Source organism: Phyllobates terribilis, unplaced genomic scaffold, assembly GCF_046119375.1.
Source record: "Phyllobates terribilis strain yellow unplaced genomic scaffold, ASM4611937v1 Scaffold_7__3_contigs__length_470593459, whole genome shotgun sequence".
NCBI classification, from domain to species: Eukaryota; Metazoa; Chordata; class Amphibia; order Anura; family Dendrobatidae; genus Phyllobates; species Phyllobates terribilis.
Window position 1 is genome coordinate 255454239 of NW_027362767.1, and position 14720 is coordinate 255468958.

The 14720-nt window shown below is 49.3% G+C and overlaps 1 protein-coding gene across 3 annotated transcripts in view; it reads right to left on the reverse strand.

Moving 5' to 3' along the window:
- The window catches only part of PLXNA3 (plexin A3), a 114229-nt gene extending 99894 nt beyond the window's left edge, over positions 1-14335 (reverse strand). For all 3 annotated transcript variants that reach the window (XM_073640350.1, XM_073640348.1, XM_073640349.1), the window contains exon 1: positions 14198-14335. The gene's annotated coding sequence lies outside the window, so the exon portion shown is untranslated. The remainder of the gene's footprint in view (positions 1-14197) is intronic.
- Positions 14336-14720: the final 385 nt, after the last annotated feature.

The following is a 14720-nucleotide window of genomic DNA, read 5'->3' on the forward strand; positions in this document are numbered from 1 at the left end:
GGGGTCGGCCTCGGCCTCTGAATCCTAGGGAAGGGAAATCTTAATCTTCTCCACAAGACATTGTGGACAATTGTAGCTTCCAGCTTTGTGGGAACAGTTTGGGGTTTGCCCTTTTCTGTTCCCCATTACTGTGCCCAGTGCACAAGCTCCATACAGACATGGAGGGAGAACATGAGCGGCCGCACAGAGTCCGGACTTCAGCCCCATCCTATAATGGAGATGGTGACCCCGCCCTCCCCCCAAAATCAGTATCTGACCCCACAAATGCTCTTCTGGATGAAGGGGCAAAAACTCCCACAGACGCCTCCAAAATCTTGTAGAAATTCTTCCCAGAAAAGGGGGAGCCGTTATATCTGCCATGGGGCGACACCATATTATGTCTATGGGTGCAGGATGGGAGGTGAGAAAACCCCTGGAGGTGTAATGTGCGTACACTGGGGCAGCTATAGGCTAGCAGTATATATTACCGCCATATTACCGAACAGATACACAATGCTAGTATGTGTGAATTCATCACTCCCCTGCCGCCGCTGCAGGCTCAGCCATCTTGTCACAGGTGTAGTAATCATCTAAAATCTCCCTATTCACCAATTTCTGGATCCCAATCACATTTCCACGTCGTGTCATCAGCTCCTCTCGTACAGGCGGCACGTGATTATATGGACTGGAGGAGAGCAGGCCTCTATATGGAGGAAATCACTGCCTCCATCCCATAATAGCACAGTGATGTCATCACCCTGGTTCTGCACTTCTCTCCAGTCGCCATGACAACCCCACCGCTGTATGGCTTCTCTCTCTAATTGGCAGTGAGGAAGGTGGGTGGGGGGCATCCAAATAGCTCTTTGCACTGTACGTGGAGACCCCCAGCACACAATTCCTCATATTTCTATCCCCTGCATGTCTCTATGTGCACAGACCCCCCACCACACACACACATTTGGGCTTCTATTACAGCAGAGATAACCCAAACCCCCACCCCATGAAACCTTTCCATTAAGTGCATTAGAAGACCACCTTAGGATGTCCACCCAGCCGGCAGTCCCCTGTATACAAGCGCTGGACACATTCATATAATTGCACTATACTAATCGCCCCCTCTGCAGGATCCCTGCCCGTTTTGGATCATTTCTGTCATGCGAGTGCAGGTCGTACAGTACACCCCTGTATATCTGCTATTCCACCATTTATCACTGTCTCCTCTCCACATTTTGGAATCCCAGATGAAACACAATTCAGAGTAAACGTACTTTCCAGCGCCCCTTCCCTTCCTCAGAGTGCCCCTTCCCTTCCTCAGAGTGACCGTACTTTCCAGCACCCCTTCCCTTCATCAGAGTGACCGTACTTTACAGCGCCCCTTCCCTTCCTCAGAGAGACCGTACTTTCCAGCATCCCTTCCCTTCCTCAGAGTGATCGTACTTTCCAGCGCCCCTTCCTCAGAGTGACCGCACTTTCCAGCGCCCCTTCCCTTCCTCAGAGTGACCGTACTTTCCAGCGCCCCTTCCCTTCCTCAGAGTGACCGTACTTTCCAGCGCCCCTTCCCTTCCTCAGAGTGACCGTACTTTCCAGCGCCCCTTCCCTTCCTCAGAGTAACCGTACTTTCCAGCGCCCCTTCTCTTCCTCAGAGTGACCGTACTTTCCAGCGCCCCTTCTCTTCCTCAGAGTGACTGTACTTTCCAGCGCCCCTTCCCTTCCTCAGAGTGACTGTACTTTCCAGCGCCCCTTCCCTTCCTCAGAGTGACCGTACTTTCCAGCACCCCTCCCTTCCTCAGAGTGACCATACTTTCCAGCGCCCCTTCTCTTCCTCAGAGTAACCGTACTTTCCAGCGCCCCTTCTCTTCCTCAGAGTAACCGTACTTTCCAGCGCCCCTTCTCTTCCTCAGAGTAACCGCACTTTCCAGCCCCCCCTCCCTTCCTCTGAGTGACCGTACTTTCCAGAGCCCCTTCCCTTCCTCAGAGTGACCGTACTTTCCAGCATCCCTTCCCTTCCTCAGTGTGACCGCACTTTCCAGCGCCCCTTCCCTTCCTCAGAGTGACCATACTTTCCAGCGCACCTTCCCTTCCTCAGAGTGACCGTACTTTCCAGCATCCCTTCCCTTCCTCAGAGTGACCGTACTTTCCAGCATCCCTTCCCTTCCTCAGAGTGACTGTACTTTCCAGCGCCACTTCCCTTCCTCAGAGTGACCGTACTTTCCAGCGCCCCTTCCCTTCCTCAGAGTGACCGTACTTTCCAGCGCCCCTTCCCTTCCTCAGAGTAACCGTACTTTCCAGCGCCACTTCCCTTCCTCAGAGTGACCGTACTTTCCAGCGCCCCTTCCCTTCCTCAGAGTGACCGTACTTTCCAGCGCCCCTTCTCTTCCTCAGAGTGACCGTACTTTCCAGCGCCCCTTCTCTTCCTCAGAGTGACTGTACTTTCCAGCGCCACTTCCCTTCCTCAGAGTGACCGTACTTTCCAGCATCCCTTCCCTTCCTCAGAGTGACCGTACTTTCCAGCGCCACTTCCCTTCCTCAGAGTGACCGTACTTTCCAGCGCCCCTTCCCTTCCTCAGAGTGACCGTACTTTCCAGCGCCCCTTCTCTTCCTCAGAGTGACTGTACTTTCCAGCGCCACTTCCCTTCCTCAGAGTGACCGTACTTTCCAGCATCCCTTCCCTTCCTCAGAGTGACCGTACTTTCCAGCGCCCCTTCCCTTCCTTTGTTGTCGCCCCAATGCAGAAGCCGTACCTGGCAAGGTTCTTGCCCCCTCAATGCTTTCCAGCTGGTGTAAAACAGCAACTCCCAGGATGTCCTGACAGCCGACTACGAGTAGTAATTTTGCAATAGTTGGTGACCTATCAACTTGGAAAGGACAAAGACAGGAGAATCTGGCCCAACCTGTGGCTTTCCACAAGGTTCAGGTGACTAACAGACAGCAGTGGGTCCTCATACTAGACTGCAAGGAACTGGGCTCAAACCTGTGGCTCCAAAATTTTTGCAAAACTACAACTTCCACTATGTCCCAATAGTCATAAGTCCTACCAAAATGTTCTGCAGTCTGTGGCTCTCCAGTGGTTGCACAACTACAACTCCCATTATGCCATGAAAACCTCATCCTACACAACAGTTTCCCCCCTGCAATCTCTGACTCTCCAGATGCTGCAAAACTACAACACCCATCATGCCATTGCAGTCATAGGCTGTTGGGGAACACTGTCCTACTAAAGCATACTCCCCAGCTGTAGCAACATTACAACTCCCATTATCCCAGGACACCCACAAACCCTACCACAATGTTCTCTTATCTGCCGCTCTCCAACTGTTGCAAAACTACAACTCCCACTATTCTTCGAGCCCCATCACAATGTGTAAAACTACAACTCTCACTGTGCTCCAAAAAACTTCAGTACCAAAAAATGTTTTTCCAAGCTGTGACTTTCACTCTGTTGTAAAACTACAACCCCCAATATGCCCCACCACAGTGTTCTCCAACCTATAGCTCTATGGCTGTTGTACAACTACAACTCACTATTGGGGCGTTGTGGGATTACAACAGCCGGAGACTAGCAGATTGGAGATCACTGCTGTAGGGCATGAATGTAAAAAGGCAAAAGGACGCCCACCAGGCCAATTACCAGCGATGAAGACCCCGTCCAGCGTGAGAAGATTCCTGCACCTACACTTGGCCTTGAGTCTCGCTGGGCGTCTCCTCATTTATATTTGTGGCCACATGTCCCCGTTAATGACGTCCAGTTGTTATTCAGCCATTACCCCATTCTTCTCGCCCCCTCCTGGCTCAGCCGCTAAATCTGGCTCTTTCTGAAAGCCTCTTTCAGGACTTGTCAATAAATGTGATGTCTGTCCCAACACATGAGGTGCAAAAAAAGGATCTGGAGGCCCCGTCTCTAGGGCTCGGCCAGCGGGGTCAGAAGGGACCCAACAGTCCCTCGTAAAAAAACACACTTGTGCCATAAAGCAGCAAATAAGGGTTTGTTCTACTGCCTGCGAGCTAAAAGGAGAAAGTCGCCCTGGTAAACATGCCTTTCATCCCGTCCGGAGCCATGTTTGTTTCTGTGCCGCTAGCAGAATCGAATAACCCAATGTCAGGAAAGGGGCAGACAGCAGAGGTATTGCTATGGGGGCGGGGGTACTTTTATCTGAAGGTCATCAGCTTATAAAATGTGATCATACACATTAATGTTGGCTGAATCGGCCAATTTGACCAACAAAGGCCATCCATCTAATGTGAGGGAGGAATAAGGATTGGGCATGTCAAAATTCAACATGTCCAATCCTTTTTCAAGGGATAGGTCAGCTTATTCCCCTCTCCTTATTGAGAACACAAGCACGCTCAGCCGTTGTGAGCATGCATAAGTATGAAGGGAGGCGGTTGGCAGGAACAGCTGTTAAATGCTAAAATGTATGGAAGAATCTAAGGAGTTTTTTTGAGGCATTGAACCAAAGTTTTTACAAAAATGCCCGTTTTCAGATTTGGGCACCATCTCTAGTGACATCCGGTATATGGACGCAGTGATGTAGGAGATGTGCAGTCTCGCTGCTAGGAACGCACACGGAGGAGCATACTACACGCCATTTACAGAAGCCAGGCACGACGGATAGCTTTTTCAGGCTTTTTTTGTTTGGTATACTGTGGGAAAGTTTTTCATGTTATTTTGGATATTTGGTACACAGATTTAAAGTGTTTTTATTTTATACTTAGTACACTGTAGGAAAGTTTTTCATGTTTTTTTTGAATAGTAATCATGGGTGAGGATCGCTATCTGGAATAAAAATGGCTGATAACAGGGAATTATAGGTTGCCTTTAACGCTAGCATAGGAGATAGGTTTAGTGTCTCTCCTAGGATTTCAATGCAAAATCTCCTCCGTCCGCTAGTTCTGACCTATATGGTGGCATTAACTGTAAAGTCTGTGCCCCCCCCCCCCATTACAAAGTCCCACAATGTACTGACAGCCTGAATCCTGCAGTAAAAGGGACTTTTCTCAGTAATCTGCCCTCCCAAGTCGTGGTACGGTTGGGACCTCGCACCTCGGCCCCTGCCCCCACATTCACCTTATGATTGCATCTGGCATAGACGAGGGCTCTGCGACTCTCCGGGCCCCGCACAGACGTAACGGCATCGGGGTAATAATGGAAGTCAACAGGGAGTTTGCACTCATGTTGGCAGCGTTCCCGGTTTGCCAGCTCCGGCCCAGGTCTGGCTTCATTACACCGGTCTCCAGAGCCAAGACAAACGCTCGGCTCCCAGAAAACCTGATCCAGGTACTTTTCACCAGCCGTAATATATTAGCTTAATTTTACATTTCACGTAGTAATTGGAGCAGAAGGCAGAGCAGAACCCGAGCCGCGGGGTCCGAGCCATGACTCCATACACATCAGACAGCAATGCTTGTTGACAACCTATATCCCATTATTCCCCCATTACTATGCACGTCCCATTTACATTCCCAACCTCCTAAGCGGTGAGGCAACCGTATCGTCTCTGGCACTGGATGTCCGGGCAGGACAAATTATTTCTAGAAAAAGGATTGGATAAGAGTAAAGTTTATTTTCAGCATGTTGTAAAGTAAGTTGTTGAAGCGCTTGACAGCACACCATATATGGTCATGTTAAGCAAGTTGATAACTGCTCTCCAACTGTTGCAAAACTACAACGCCCAGCTTAACCCGACAGCCAAAAGCTGTGGTGTTTTGCCACCGGTTGAAAAGCAACCACATTGCGTTTGACCCCACAATCGAGACACCATCAGGGGCTTCTAAGGCCCCAAATAATGGGATTCAGTGAAATCTCCTGCCAATCAATATAATGAGTCAGATGGAGTCACTTTCTGGTGGTGTCCGTCATGGTAGACCGCACGTGTCCTCCTAGAGAGACAAACAATGCCAGAACAGAAGCGTAAGTGACTCCATCTGCCTCATAGTGAACGGCTCCTTCAGGGGTTTCCACCAAATCCATTTTTGGGGGCTTCAGATGTAAGCCTTGATCGTGGGTCTAAAGGTGATGAGTACCCAGCCTTAAAGGGGTTGTCCTGATAGAACAACAGGAAAATGATTGCTGAGGGTTGCAGCTTTCATCACAGGCGAGGACCACCAGGGCCGATATACCCAACCTGCAATGTGGTATTACACATCCAAAGCCAAGGGTGTCCTCAATGGCAATAAATGTACTACCCGACAGTGCGCCATGCATTTCCCCAGATAAGCCCAGGCTGTCTGTATCTATAATTAGGGCCCATGCAAGTCCTGATGTCCCCCGACCCCTCCATACCCAGGCTCTATGACCGCACATCACACAGGCTTCTCTACCGCAAAATCTTTGGCGCCTCCCATACGAAGCATTCTTTTTCTGAATGACTTATGGATATTCACCTTTTCTCCGCTGAACCATCAATACTCCATAATTACAAAGGTCGGCCACGATCATTAATATCGCAGGTCACAAGTGTTATACATATGATTACGCGCTGCCTCCATTATAATGAGGCCCGCTGCTCGCACACCATTTCTCCCAAGACCACTTTAACCCAAAATCGGAAAAATCATCAGTGTCGTCAAGTCAGGGAGAGCAGGGTGACAACTTCTTGGAGGCCATTTCCGCTCTACAAGGGTTGTCGCTCAGCTTTCCAAAGTCCTGACTTGCCTTGTTACACCGAATAAAACGGCCTCGATCTGACCAAATACGACATGGAAAAAATCTGCGACAACCCCCCCTTTATCTCCACTTTCCCTCATTCCTATGACATGAAAGTGATGGGGTGAAGGGAAGTGTGGAGACGCCGCGGATGAGTATGAGATCAGCTGCAATTTCCTGCTTCACTGTCAAGAGCACCGCGACCATGAACAATAGATCTGAAACTCCACAGATCCCGGTCGCCACTGTGCAGGTACCGCCATGGCTGAGGACAGGCCGAGGAGGCCAATGCACCCAGAAATTAGGGTCTGGTCTATGATGGGCCCTAAGAGTAAGGTTGGCATCAGATATGGTTTCACCAAGGTGTAGAACTGTGCCCATTGTGCAGCGGGGCGGACTGTCCGGCAGAGTGGACTGTCCAGCGCAGCAGGAATGGGTTAATGGGCAGCTGCCGATACGCTGTCAGAGTTACACATTCCAGAACATACCTGGACATGATATATTTATCTCTCAGGATGTTTCCTGGTAAAACGCTTAACATAAATATGGGAGCAGAACGCTGGCGAGAGATGAGGAAATGCTGTAACCCCTTCTAGGCTAATGCTTTGCAGACAGCGGCTCTGGCAGAACCGGCGAGGGCTGAGCTCACCACCGAGGGTGGAGGTTGTCTCACCACAAGTGTTGGGAGAGCAATGGATGCCGCTCCCAAAACGCAACATATAAAAGACCCTTATATCCACCACATCCGTCAAGCAGCTTTCCCAGCCTCAGCGTATTCATTCTGTATAGGATAGGGGATGTATTTCTGCACCACTTTGTCACTTTGGGGTTTTGGAAAGATGGGCGACAACCCCAGAAACGTCGGCCGCGTGCAGCGATTCCGATCAGGGCTGTGGAGTCAGAGCCGGTATAAAATGGACCAACTCCGACTCCTAAAATATATAATAAATTGGGTACAGTAGCTCAATGCAGTTTGTGGGGAATATTTTTTCATTAGAATTTGGGAAAGTTATGAAATGTCCTATAAATGTCTGTCCTATTCCTGATCTAAGGGTCTGGACTTTTAGCTGAGATGAATCTGTGCTACAGTAAATTTATCACTTAAACATGAGCCGTGTATGAGGGAGTCGGTGTCAAGGAAATTGAGGAGTCGGAGGTTTGGTTTACCAACTCCACAGGCCTGATTCCGATGCTACAGAACGGCAAATCCATCCAGTTATTTCGGACTCCTAATAATTGTGGTCACCCAGCTTTCCCAGAAACAGATTTAACAGGACGATCAAGGGATTTGTTTTTTTCTCCTAATGACCATCCAGGGATGGGCAGACCGTTTCAGATCTATCAGGACAAGTCATCTGGAGAATGTCCCGCAACCCGGACACAGGAGAACAAAGGGAATTTGGCAAATATGTAGCAGGATTGGAGCCGGACAGATGGACGCAGCAGAAGGCGCGGGGAAAAATCCTGACGTATTCTCACACTTTTTTGATAAACAAGAGCCGAGAGTCTTTTGCAAACCCCCCTCCTCACCCTTCCCCAATCTGAGCCCCGGCCGCCTCGCCGTGATCCCTACAAACCTCGCGATTTAGTCATGTCCAAACAAACACACACAATATTTACTCGGATTACGGCTACTGGCGCTTCCGTCCGCTCGCTCGCGCTCTAGGAGCCGGAGGGCGCTCAGTTCACAGAAATCACTTATTAGATGCCAGACGTTATTAATTCCAACTTCGCGCTACGGCCGCCGTGTTTTGGATATGACGCTCTATGGTGCGTCCTAGTGCAGGTAGGTCTCAATAACATTCAGAGGTCCAATAGGGAATTGCACTTAAAGCAATTCCCCAATTTCAGAAAATCTCTATTTACAGGACTGGCACTGTATTGCAATCTTCATGTATGTACGTGGGGGACCCAGTACCCCGAATCTTGAGGTCCTAATAGTCAGACGCTAACGATCTGACAAATCAAAGCAATACGTGGTGATATGCTGTAATACGAAAACCTGTATAAAGTGCAAATATCAGCATCGCCCCATATAGAGGATACAGTATAATAATTGCCCTCGTCCCAGGAGCTTACAGCTAAAAATATCCAACATGTAAATGTCACCAGAATAACAATTGCAAAATATCTGAAGGTCTTCTGAGACCCCGACGTCTCTGGGGGGGCATCCTAGAGACGGGGAGGACTCCTTCTATATAATGAAGTCACTAATGAGACGGCTACAAATAACAATCGCCCTAGTGAGATGTCACGTGCAGGGTGGGAGCCATCGGCTGCGGTGGAGGTGAATGGGGGTCTACACAACAGCTGGAAAATACAGTGGGGAAAATAAGTATTTGATATGCTGCCGATTTTACAAGTTTTCTCACCTACAAAGAATGGAGAGGTCTGTAATTTTTATCGTAGGTACACTTCACCTGTGAGAGACAGAATCTAAAAATAATAACCAGAAAATCACATTGTATGATTTTTACATAATTAAATTGCATGAAATACGTATTTGATCACCTACCAACCAGCAAGAATTCTGGCTCCCACAGACCTGTTAGTTTTTCTTTAAGAAGCCCTCCTTACTCTGCACTCATTACCTGTATTAATTCCACCTGTTTGAACTCGTTAACAAAAGACACCAGTCCTCACGCACAATCAATCACACTCCAACCTCTCCACCATGGCCAAGACCAAAGAGCTGTCTAAGGACACCAGGGGCAAAATTGTAGACCTGCACAAGACTGGAATGGGCTACAAGACAATAGGCAAGCATCTTGGTGAGAAGGCAAAAACTGTTGGCGCAATTATTAGAAAATGGAAGAAACACAAGATGACTGTCAATCTTCCTCGATCTCAAGCTCCATGCAGGATCTCGCCTCTTGGGGTAAGGATGACTGAAAAACATCAGGAATCGGCCCAGAACTACACGGGAGGACCTGGTCAATGACCTGAAGAGAGCTGGGACCACAGTCTCAAACATTACCGTTAGTAACACACTACGCCGTCATGGATTAAGATCCTGCAGGGCACGCAAGGTCCTCCTGCTCACGCCAGCACATGTTCCATTTGAAGTTCGCCAATGACTATCTGGATGATCCATAGGAGGCATGGGGGAAGGTCATGTGGTCAGATGAGACCAAAATAGAACTTTTTGGTATCAACTGCACTCGCCATGTTTGGAGGAAGTAGAAGGATGAGTACAACCCCAAGAACACCATCCCAACTGTGAAGCATAGTGGGGGAAACATCATACTGGGGGTGCTTTTCTGCAAAGGGGACAGGATGACTGCACCGTATTGAAGGGAGGATGGATGGATCGATTTTGGCCAACAACCTCATTCCCTCAGTAAGAGCATTAAAAATGGGCTGTGACTGGGTCTTCCAGCATGACAATTATCCGAAACACACAGCCAGGGCAACTAAGGAGTGGCTCTGTAAGAAGCATTTCAAGGTCCTGGAGTGGCCTAGCCAGTCTCCAGACCTGAACCCAATAGAAAATCTTTGGAGGGAGCTGAGACTCAATGTTGCCCAATGACAGCCCTGAAATCCGAAAGATCTGGAGATCTGTATGGAGGAGTGGGCCAAAATCCCTGCTGCAGTGTGTGCAAACTTGGTCAAGATCTACAGGAAACGTCTGACCTGTGTAATTGCAAACAAAGGTTTCTTGACCAAATATTAAAGAAGTTGTCCACTACTTTCACATTGATGCCCTATCTGTAGGATAGGGCATCAAAGTATGATCGGCCAGGGTCCTGCACTCAGCACCGCCACCGATCAGCTGTTATCGGTGCCAGCGGCGTTGGCCGCCGGCCGGAAGTCCTTACCTGCGGTGCTTGTCCGTCCATCTGTAGTAGCCGCCGCGGGGTACTGGGCATCCGCATCCCATTGAATTGAATAGGAGGCAGATGTGCAGTAACAAGCGCCGGCCCCTGCAACTTGGCGGCCAAGCACTGCAGGTAAGCACTTCCGGCCACCGTCATCGATAACAGCTGATCGGCGGGGGTGCTGGGTGCGGGACCCTGGCCGATCATACATTGATGTACCATCCTACAGATAGGGCATCAATATGAAAGTAGTGGATAACCCCTTTAAGTTCTGTTTTTCTATTGTATCAAATATTAATTTCATGCAATAAAATGCAAATGAATTATATAAATATCATACAATGTGATTTCCTGGATTTCTTTTAGACTTTCTCTCTCACAGGTGAAGTGTACCTACGATAAAAATTACAGACCTCTCCATTCTTTGTAGGTGGGAAAACTTGTAAATTCGCCAGTGTATCAAATACTTATTTTCCCCACTGTAAATGTGACAGTACAGTCAGTATCCAGTCTCGGACACACGCTTTGATTTTGGCAGAGGGTGTGGGGGCATCCCAGCTCTCCCCGATTATGCCAGGATCAGGCATGTTGCATTTCAGTGTCAAAACATTTTTTTTTCCAATGAAGATAATGCTTTACCCTTTCCGCATGCACGCTCATGTCGGCTGACCATGCATGTGTTTTAGAGGACGGGACAGAAGACAATTGTCGGCAAAGTGCATAGGCACCTAAAAAAAAGCTGGGTGACAAGTTGTAATGTCAGCCATATTAACTGTCACCCCTCAATGAATGAAGGGCACACAAAAGGGCGGACCCCTTTAAATTAAGGCACCTGGTACCACTGTATATCCATACCAAGCCGGTTACATAATAACGTACTATTGAGCAATTTCTGGCCGTAATCCAGCGGCTGAAATATTTATCACCCGTATGAGTAAGTACACATCACTTACTGCAGCAGCACAGATTCTGCAGTTACAGGGTCAGCCTGCAGGGGGAGCTCCCATGGCTGATCGCAGGAGGTGACTATCCCGGCCAGGTCCCACATTAATCCATGTAATGAATCATCTCTGCACATAATAAACCTTATCACAGCCAAAAAGACAAATGATTTACAATACTTCTCCCATTCATTCCAACGCTGTGGTCTGCTGTGGTCTCCTGAGGATGGATAATGAGGAACATCAGGTTACAAGTGGGGTGCATGTTTCTTTAAATGAGGACCTGTCATGAGAAGTATCAACCTCAATGAGGCAGTAGGCACCTGGTACACCTCCGCTCACGAAGAGTGGCACGGCCTTAAAAATGCTGAAACATTGCCCCAAAACCATTACATGCAACCTGCAGAATGGAAAGCTGGGAGATCACTACAATAGCTGCCCTAAGAGCTTCATCCAGCTTTCCATGACCCCTGCATGGGTCCCCTAATAAAAGTAAGGCCCCAGGATGACACGGTATAACCGGGGCTCCTGTCCTTCAATGTTTGTGCCAGTCTATGCCGCACACTTGCAGATGTCATTCTACACCCAATTTTTGCATTTATGGGTTAACATCAGTTTTGGACCGTCTTTAGGCAAATTGTACGATCATGAAATGCCATTCATAGCACTGTAGTCCTGGCAGCCGGGTCTTATGGTCCCAACGAAGACTGGAGCCAAGGTATGGGGCACCCCGCTATAGCTAGGCTTGGTCTCTATTGGACTGGCACTGCCACCGTAGTAACCAAAGTGGCAGCACATAACCGCAGGGGCTCACGTGACATCGGCATCAACATTTTTCACTTATTTGCAAGAAAATTGAAAAATATCCGGTGGTGCCACCGAACACCATGTTCCTCCGCAGCTGCATGACCGGAATGGGGCAGAGCAGCGGTCGAGCATGCTCCCTGCAGACCAGTCATCAACAGAGGCACGCTCACCCACGCTCCAGTCGAAAGCCTCCTCACTGCGGTCTTGCGTCAGGACCCCTGCTCTAGTGACAGGAGGGGTCCGCAATGGTCAGACATTTATCATCTACTCTGCAAGTGAGTGTTAAAGTCGCCCAATCGAAACAACTTAAAGGGGATATTCCAACTAGGCACCTTCTCACCTATACATGTCGGACCCCCAAAAATGGGGTTCTGAAATGCTTTGGTTGTGCTGAGCACATGCATCATTTATCCATTCCCGGTCTATGGGACTGCCAGTCATAGCCTAGGACTCTACTCTGTTCTGTCCGGGGGTCCCGTAGACAACAAATGGAGCATTTCAGAGGCCCATCCTGATTATCGGCGGGGGTCCTCTCACCTATTCTGTGGATGCTAAGATAATTGCAGGGGCAACAAGACGGCTTTGGCAGCAACGCAGGTGGCGTGGCCAGAAATCGCTCTATTCCGCTGCTTCATTGCAGCGTAATACAGGTGAATGGGGTAACACTGCACCCCACAAGGGGCCACTTCAAGCAAGTGGCAAAAAGTCGGACTGTCGGCTGTTCGTGACTTGCTCGTCGTGGTTGCAGATGTAGCAGATGCACAGAGCGATGTTTGGCCGAGCGACCTGTGACGGAAGCACCAAAGTTAGGAGCCAAAGGACACGTGAAAAGCAGATCGGGGTCCACTGTGGCCGCAGACAAACTGTGCAAAAAAAACAAAGAGCCAAATAACAGACAACTTGCATAGAAGTTCAAGGAGACAGTTGTTACTAAAAACCTGACAAATTTGCCATGTGTGAATTGACTCTCAATGGCACCATGGAGCCGCGGCCCACGACTCACCCACAATCACATAATCTAGAGGGAAAAACTTGCAAAACAGAAAAAGCGAAAGGAATCAGGAACTGTCAATCATCAGCCCACGATGACATTCCTGGCATTACTAAAGTGCAAGCTCTTGTGCCCAGAGAAGCGACGTCCATCCTGGCATGACCTGATATCCTGACGATTTACATCCAGCCGGGATCCGTCCTCGTCATGAAAACCACATCTGTTCTCTCCATTGTGACAAGAGCTCCAATCTGCTGCGTCCTCCAACGCTCGTCTCGCTGCACACCGCGCGCTCATCAGATGTGGCAGCTCGCTATGAAACTTATATCCGCAAGCTGGAGTCGCCATTGGCGTTACGGAGTGACGGAAGGGGGATGGGAATATCGCTCCCTAGGGAGTAGAGCGGTCCGCTGCATGGCAACAGGTTGCAAGCTCCTGGGGTTCCCATGGCGCATATAATACCGCCATAAGCACACGACACTACGCCAATATGAGGGCGATCAGACGGAACATATATCACGAGCTCCAGCGTCCACAAAAATAACCCATGGGGATCATGGTAAACCTCACAACATGATACATAGGATATTTACCATCAGCCGAATACCGCACGATCGTACATCACAAGCACATGCCCCCTGGGTATAGAGTGTAAGCTCTGCGGACCACCGGTCACATACATGAGAGCCCTCACTGTACCCAGTCACTGGGAGGCACAGGGTGGGGTGCAGTCAGGTTATAGGACTGGATAGAGGGGTCAAACCTTGGTGGAGAGGAAGGGGTTAACTGTGCAACACCCCAAAAGTGTAAGATGCTGAAAGACCCCCCAAAATAAGGGGTCACACCCCAAAACCATACAGGGAGGAGTCACAACCCACAGCACCAGCCTGCATGCCACGACCAGGGGCACCCACAATTCCTGCCCTTGCGAGTGCCCCTCCCTCTCTCTCTCCCAGGGGCTCCTGGCGTGCACCCCACATAACACCGCACTGAAGGCAGAGCCACGGCTCCTACTCACCGGCCATTGTGTGGTCTAGCTCCGGATATTGGGGGAAGGGGGTCCAGGGTAGAACAGAGCAGCAGAGACCCCCGAATAAACAGACGGACAGAAGCCGCTCCCACCCGCACTGCCGCCTGCTCACACTGAGCCGCTCCGAGCCCCAGAGACCCTTTTCTACATGGACGCTACCAATGCAAAATAGGGGACGGCGATCACTTCTAAGCTCCAAGGACAACGATGTCATAAGCAATTGTCAATGTTAATTAATCGGAATGTGTATATATTAATTGTAAAATGAGATTGAGTCACACTGATTATAGCACACGTTACATGTGTCCCTGGTAACAATACACAAGAAGCTAAAGCACCCCTGTGCCGGATGGTACAGTCCATCACTTTATCACATCGCTGTAGAGAGATGCTGCTGCTCAGTGTGAGGAGGATCTGTGCGGTTAGTGGTTGCACCGTGTGCTGATGGCACTGTGCTAGGTGGGCACCGTGTGCTGATGGCACTGTGCTAGGTGGGCACCGTGTGCTGATG